A 6,595-nucleotide genomic window follows, 5' to 3' on the forward strand; every position below is an offset into this window, starting at 1 on the left:
GAGAGTGCTACTTTATGTTATAAACAACACTAAAATGGAATCTTGAATATATTTTTAATCTACTACTTTTACTTATTGAGTACTTATTTAAGCAAGGCATTCTAGTTTCTGTGGATTCAAACTGAAAGTAAATATGGTCCCCATGCCCAAGGAATTCCCAGTTCCTGAAGTCCATGCATGTACACTGTCAACTCACTGTTATGGGTATAGTCACCCTGTGAGGGAAAATGTTCTGTGAGCCTACAGGGAATGACAGGTCAGTGCTAAGGGTATGCAGGAAATGATTCAGAAAATATTTCAAAGAAACGGGATCTTAAACAATTCTAAAAGAGTAGCTCTTGTGGACTAAATATTGTCCCCAAAAAATTCATACATGGAAGTCCTAATCCACAATGTGACTATGTTTGGAAATAGGGCCTTAAAGAAGGTAATTAAGGCTAAATGAGGTCATAAGGATGGGGTTCTAATTTAACAGAACTGATGTTCTAACAAAAAGAGGAAGAGACATCAGGAGTAGTTGCATACAGAGAAAAGACCATGTGAGGACACAACGAGAAGGCAGCCAACTGCAAACCAAGGAGAGACCTCACGAGATACCAGTGTTGTCAGCACCTTGATATTGGACTTCCCAGACTCCAGAACTGTGAGAAAAACATGCCTGTTATTTAAGTCACACCATCTGTGGCATTTTGTTATGGCAGTCCAAGCAGTCTAATAGAGAAGCTGATAGGCAAAGATAGAAATGCATGATTAGAGAACTTGAAGGGAAGATCTTGGAGAAAGGACAGCATGTTAAAGCCTGGTCATGAAAGTGCCTGTTAATTCAGGGTCTGGTGAAATGTCAGTGAGGCAGGAGCCCAGGGAAATTGGAGAAAACTGGGAAAGGAAAAAAAGTACTGAAATGTTTTGGAAAGAGTCTTGAATGCTAAAGTTAATAATTTCTAACTAATTGTGTTTGTGGTAAGAAATGAGCAGAAATGTTAAATAGAAGAGTGGCATGATTACATTTTAATGGGTTCTTTTACAGAGTGTGTAAAAGATATCACAAGCAGCAAAGTGGAATGAAATATTAAGGGGAATAATAGGTTGGAGACACATACAATAAATCAGGTAAGAATTGATGAAGGGGTAAATGAAGCTGTAGGAATGAGGGAGAGAATCAAAGTTGCACTTGCTTCTAGACTTTGAATTTGGGCATGTTTTCACTGAGAATCATATGTCACTCTAATTCTTCCTTTGGAGGTAACTTATCTTTTTCTTCTGATTGCTTTTAAGATTATATCTTTGACTTAGTGTATAAGCTATCATGATATTTAGGTATAGGTTTCTTATTTCTACTTCTTATGATTTTTTAAGCTCTCTGAATCTAAGATTAATTTTTTTAATTAATTCTTAAATATTTTAGCACTTCTTTCCTGGAATATTGTGTAGTCCCCATTGTATCCCTCCTCTCCTTTTGGAGTTCAACTGCGCATATAATAGACATCTATTTTTCATGTATCTTACTCACTTTTCATATTTTTTCTTTCTTTTTCTCTGTTCTTCAGTCTTAAAATTTTCTTCAAAACTGTTTTCCAGTTTTCTAATTCTCTCTTTAATAGTGTCTAATCTCCTGTTTAACCCTTCTATGGAGATTTTATTTTCAACTATATAGTTAATTTATAGAAGTTTTGTTTTTCTGAAATCTACTTGATAATTTTACAGTCTCTTGATTCTTAATCATATTTTAATCCACTCTTATGTCTTTAAATGTGTTAAATATACTTATTTTATATTTTACATTTAATAACTTCAATATCTGAAGTCTCTGTTTTATTTTCTGACTTTTGATTATTGTGTTCTGTGTATGCCTGTGTGTGAATATGTGTGTCTTTGTTCTAGGCTTTTTATTTTTTAATAGTGGGAGGGTTGTTAAATAAATTTAATCTACTATGCTATCAGGTATACAACTGAATAAAACACAGTACATAAGCATCTTATGAGGTTAAATTTATAGGCTTTAGTGTCAAAATTAATGCAGGGTTTGAAAGAAAGAAAAGCATTGGAATGACTCCCAAGTTTTTGGCTTGACATATTAGGTAGCTGCCATGAATTAATATTTTTAAAAACTAGTCTGGGGGTTAAAGATTCCAGCTTTGGACATACAAATATCCAACTGAAAGTATAAACAGGGTTTTCTTTCAGCATGAAGGTTAGAGATTTAACTGCAAATTTGGTAGTAAAGCAAGATATAGTCAATGGTTGGGCCCATCTAAGTTACCAGTATCAGCCATTGGGCCATGTAAAACAAATGGAAAAGAGATTAAATGACAAAGAAGCAAGAAGCAGAAGGGGAGGTTAAGAAACAGTGAAAGAGTCAGAAATGTAGGATATCCAGGAGTTAGTAACAGTCCAGAAATCAATGGAAGACCAATCTTAAATGAAGAAAGCATTTAAAAAATCAGGAACTATAAAAAAGTTTGAGTAGGATTACATTTCATAGATATTTATCATTGAACTTTGGCAACAGGTTTGGTTTCCTGAATCCAAGGAGTCTGATAATCAAAAGCCAAAGAATACACAGTGACAGTTAAGATTTTTCATTGTTCTTGATTTTATTATTTGCTTCTTGGAAGACTGATCAGATTCATAAGCAGAAGGAATTGGACCAGTAAGGAAGAAGCTATGAAAGTGCATGGGAGAAGGGATGACTGGTACAGCAAAATCTGGGAGGCTTGGTGGAAAGAATAAACTACAAGATACAATAAAAAATCATTAGAATTGTAAAAGAAGAGGGATATTTCTTTCCGTAAAAATTATGGGAAAGGAGGTGACCTTTAAAGAGGATTTAACTGTGGATTGTCAGGAAAGCTGAAAGTGTTCATAATAATTTTTTTCCCTTCTGCATAGTAAGTTATCCACTCAAAGCACGAATGGTGAAGATAGGAAGCTTAAAGGAAAGAAAGGCTTTTAACAGTAGATCAAGGACAGAGAAATTGACTAAAAAGAAGGAAAATGACTACTGAGCTGTGCCACTTGGTTCTTAAATTTTAGCATGCATCAGAATCACCTGAAAAACTTGTCAAAATAGTTTACCGGATGCCACCCCCAGAGATTCTAGTACAGTAGATCTGAAATGGGATCTGAAAATATACATTTCTAACATCTTTCCAGTTGGTACAGACACTGCTGGTATAGGAACCACATTTTGAGAACCATTGCTTTTAGATGGTATAAAGTGTATAGAAAGCATTTTCAACCAAGATAATTTCTCTGTAGTGTACTTTAAAGTAGGCAATTTTATCAGATTGATCTTTGTAGCAAAAGTTCATGAAACTTACGAGATTTATTTTATGCATTTTCAAGGTTTCCTGACTTCATTCAGGCTCTTTTCTTGGCCTGGAATGACATTGCCTTTCTAGATCAATGATGCTTCTACACATCCTTCTTAGACCCTGCTCAAGTGCCACCTTCCTGGGAATTCATGTCACTACATCTCCCTTTGGAATTATCTGAGCTCTGCTTTTTGCATCCACATAATTTATTGGAACCTAAATCCCATTCTGTCTAGTATTGCTGTTAGCATCCAGATGCCTGTGTCACTATACCTCTAAACTGTAAGCTGCTTGAGGATAGAAAGTGTCCCATTATTGTATCCCATTCCTTATAATATTTAGCACAATGTCTGGCACAGAGAGCTGTCTCATATTTTCTCTGGGATTGGAAAATAGGCATGTTATGTTTCTAATAATAACAGACTGCTTAAGAGACTAAAATATCCAGTAAAACAGGCAGGGGAACATTAAATCAGAGAACATCAGAATAAAATTTTGCGTAATATGATTTGCCTTTTTCCCCTTGACAGGAGTTCTTATTAAAATATCATTACCCAAAAATATTTCTGTGCCAAAAGTAATTACGATAATGCTTCTCTGCATTTATATAGTTCTTTTTAATCTAAAGGTTCATAGTACACTGGCCTCAGCTTAGGAGGAAAGAAAAGCACTGAACTGGACTTGAGCTTCTCCTTCTCTTCACTGAGCAGCCTTTTTTGTCTCCTAACTTAGCTGTAGGCCCATTACTGTTGCTGATGTCTGAGTCAAGGTTTCCATGTTTGACGTCCTCATTGATTCTACTTGGGCATGGATTCAAAAGAGAAATTCCAATTAGTTTCCCCAGAGGATTAAATGCCGTTTAATCCCTCAAAGGACTGAATTCTATGTCCCTCTAGAGAACCCTGACTAGTACAGATTTTGGTACCAGGAGTGGTTCTAGAGAAACCGAATATTAAGGATGAAGTTCTTTCATTGATTTTAGGGTTTCTGGAGGTGGCTGCTTAATATGATTAGACCCCAAAATGCTCAGGACACTACTTCTAGTACTATGGAGAACACTGATAGTCCTTGGCATGAACTGTTTAGAGAGTTATGCAAAGTAAATGTATTCTCACCGCTCCTGAGAGGGAAGGAGTTCAGTGACTCTATACATAATACTTGTGACCATAAGTGGAGAACCAATGAACATAATGAAGGTGGTTGGTTGCTCCTAAGTTCGGTAGACAAAATGATGAAAGAAAATGATAAACTTAGGGATTCTATCTCCCAGCTTCAGAAGTTGATACTGAGCCTCAAATCTGCTAAGATTGCCATGGGTGAGAGTCTTATCTCCTGTAGAGAAAGAGCTGAAATTGTGGAAAAACAGACACAAGCTCTTATCACGTGAGTGGTGCTGACCTGCAAGGAAAGGTGCACGCACACCCTCACCAGGTGTCTACTGTTAAAGTGAGGGTATTGATTGGAAAAGAATGGAACCCTGAAACTCGGAATGGGGATGTGTGGGAGGACCCTGATGAAGCTAGGGACATGAGTTTGTAAACTCTGTTGAACCTGTTTTGCCAGAAGAAACAACTTCCCTATCCCCAGTAGTGGCAACATCCCCTCCCTGACTCATGCTACCATCAGCCTTTCCACCTTTGTCTGAGGAGATAAGCCCTGTGCTGCCTGAGGCAACAGTGATGTCCTCTCCTGAGGCAGTTGCCAGGCAAGATAATGTTGATTCTCCTCAGAAACCACTTCCAACACTCTTGTTTTCTTCTAGAACTATAACTAGACTAAAGTCCTGGTGGGCTCCTAGAGGTGAGATTGAGAATGTGACCCATGAGGAGGTGTGCTACACTCAAAAAGAACTACTTGAGTTTTCTAATTTATATAAACAGAAATATGGACAGCAGGCATGGAAATGGATATTAAGGGTGTGGGATAATGCTGGAAGGAACATAGAGTTGGATCAGCCTGAATTTATTGATTGGATCAGGCTGAATTTATTGATTCAGGCCCACTAAGTAGGGACTCTGCATTTAATGTTACAGCTTGGGGAGTTAAAAAAGGCTCTAATAGTTTATTTGCTTGGTTAGCTGAAATATGGATTAAAAGATGGCCCACTGTGAGTGCACTGGAAATGCCTGATCTCCCTTGGTTTAATGTAAAGGAAGGGATCCAAGGGCTTAGGGAGATTGGGATGGTAAAGTGGATTAGCCACTTTAGACCTACTCATCCCAGCTGGGAGGGTCCAAAAGATACATCCCTGACCAATGCCTTGCGAAATAGATTTGTGAGGGCAGCACCAACATCTTTGAAGGGCCCTGAAATTGCTCTTCTCTGTACATCAGATCTAATAGTGCGAACCACAGTCACTCAACTACAAAATTTAAACACAATGGGAATAATTGGATCCCAAGTTAGCAGGGGCCAAGTGACAGCACTCAACTGTCAAAGGCAAGGTGGGTGTAGCTACCGTAATGGGAACAGCAGAGGCAAAGTGGCAATCAGAATAGTCTGACTTGTGTAGAGTTCTGGCATTGGCTAATTAATCATGGTGTTCCTTGAAATGAAATTGATAGGAAGCCTACTGCATTCCTACTTAATTTATATAAACAGAAAACTTCTAGTTTGAATGGACAAAAGGTTAATTTGAATTATAAAAACAGAGAATCAGGGCCCCTCAATCAATTTCCAGACTTGAGCCAGTTTACAGACCCAGAAGCCCTTGAATGAAGGGGAAGTCGAGTCCCCTTGAGGCAGGACCACACTACATTACTTACAGCTTGTGCAGCGAATCTTTCTCCTATCCTTCCCCAAGGAGACCTCCAGCCTTTTACCAGGGTAACTGTACACTGAGGAATCAGAAATGATCAGACATTTTGGAGACTACTGGATACTGGTTCTGAGCTGATACTGATTCCAGGAGACCCAAAATGTCATTGTGGTCCCCCAGTTAAAGTAAGGGTTATGGAGGTCAGGTATTAATGGAGTTTTAGCTCAAGTCCTACTTACAGTGGGTCCAGTGGGTCCCCAGACTCATCTTGTGGTCATTTCCCCAGTGCCAGAATGCGTAATTGGCATAGACATACTTAGCAGCCTACAGAACCCCCACATTGGCTCCTGGACTGATAGGAAGCCTACTGCATTCCTACTTAATTTATATAAACAGAAAACTTCTAGTTTGAATGGACAAAAGGTTAATTTGAATTATAAAAACAGAGAATCAGGGCCCCTCAATCAATTTCCAGACTTGAGCCAGTTTACAGACCCAGAAGCCCTTGAATGAAGGGGAAGTC

The 6,595-nt window shown here is 38.2% G+C and overlaps 1 long non-coding RNA gene across 1 annotated transcript in view; it reads left to right on the forward strand.

The window, feature by feature from the left end:
• The first annotated feature begins 532 nt into the window (after positions 1-532).
• Positions 533-6,595, forward strand: part of LOC131382261 (uncharacterized) — a 6,852-nt gene continuing 789 nt past the window's right edge. The window contains exons 1-2 of the long non-coding RNA XR_009211566.1: positions 533-643; positions 1,028-1,110. This is a non-coding gene — a long non-coding RNA (uncharacterized LOC131382261). The remainder of the gene's footprint in view (positions 644-1,027; positions 1,111-6,595) is intronic.

The sequence above is a fragment of the Hylobates moloch genome, unplaced genomic scaffold (genome assembly GCF_009828535.3).
Source record: "Hylobates moloch isolate HMO894 unplaced genomic scaffold, HMol_V3 SCAFFOLD_22, whole genome shotgun sequence".
In the NCBI taxonomy this organism is placed as follows: Eukaryota; Metazoa; Chordata; class Mammalia; order Primates; family Hylobatidae; genus Hylobates; species Hylobates moloch.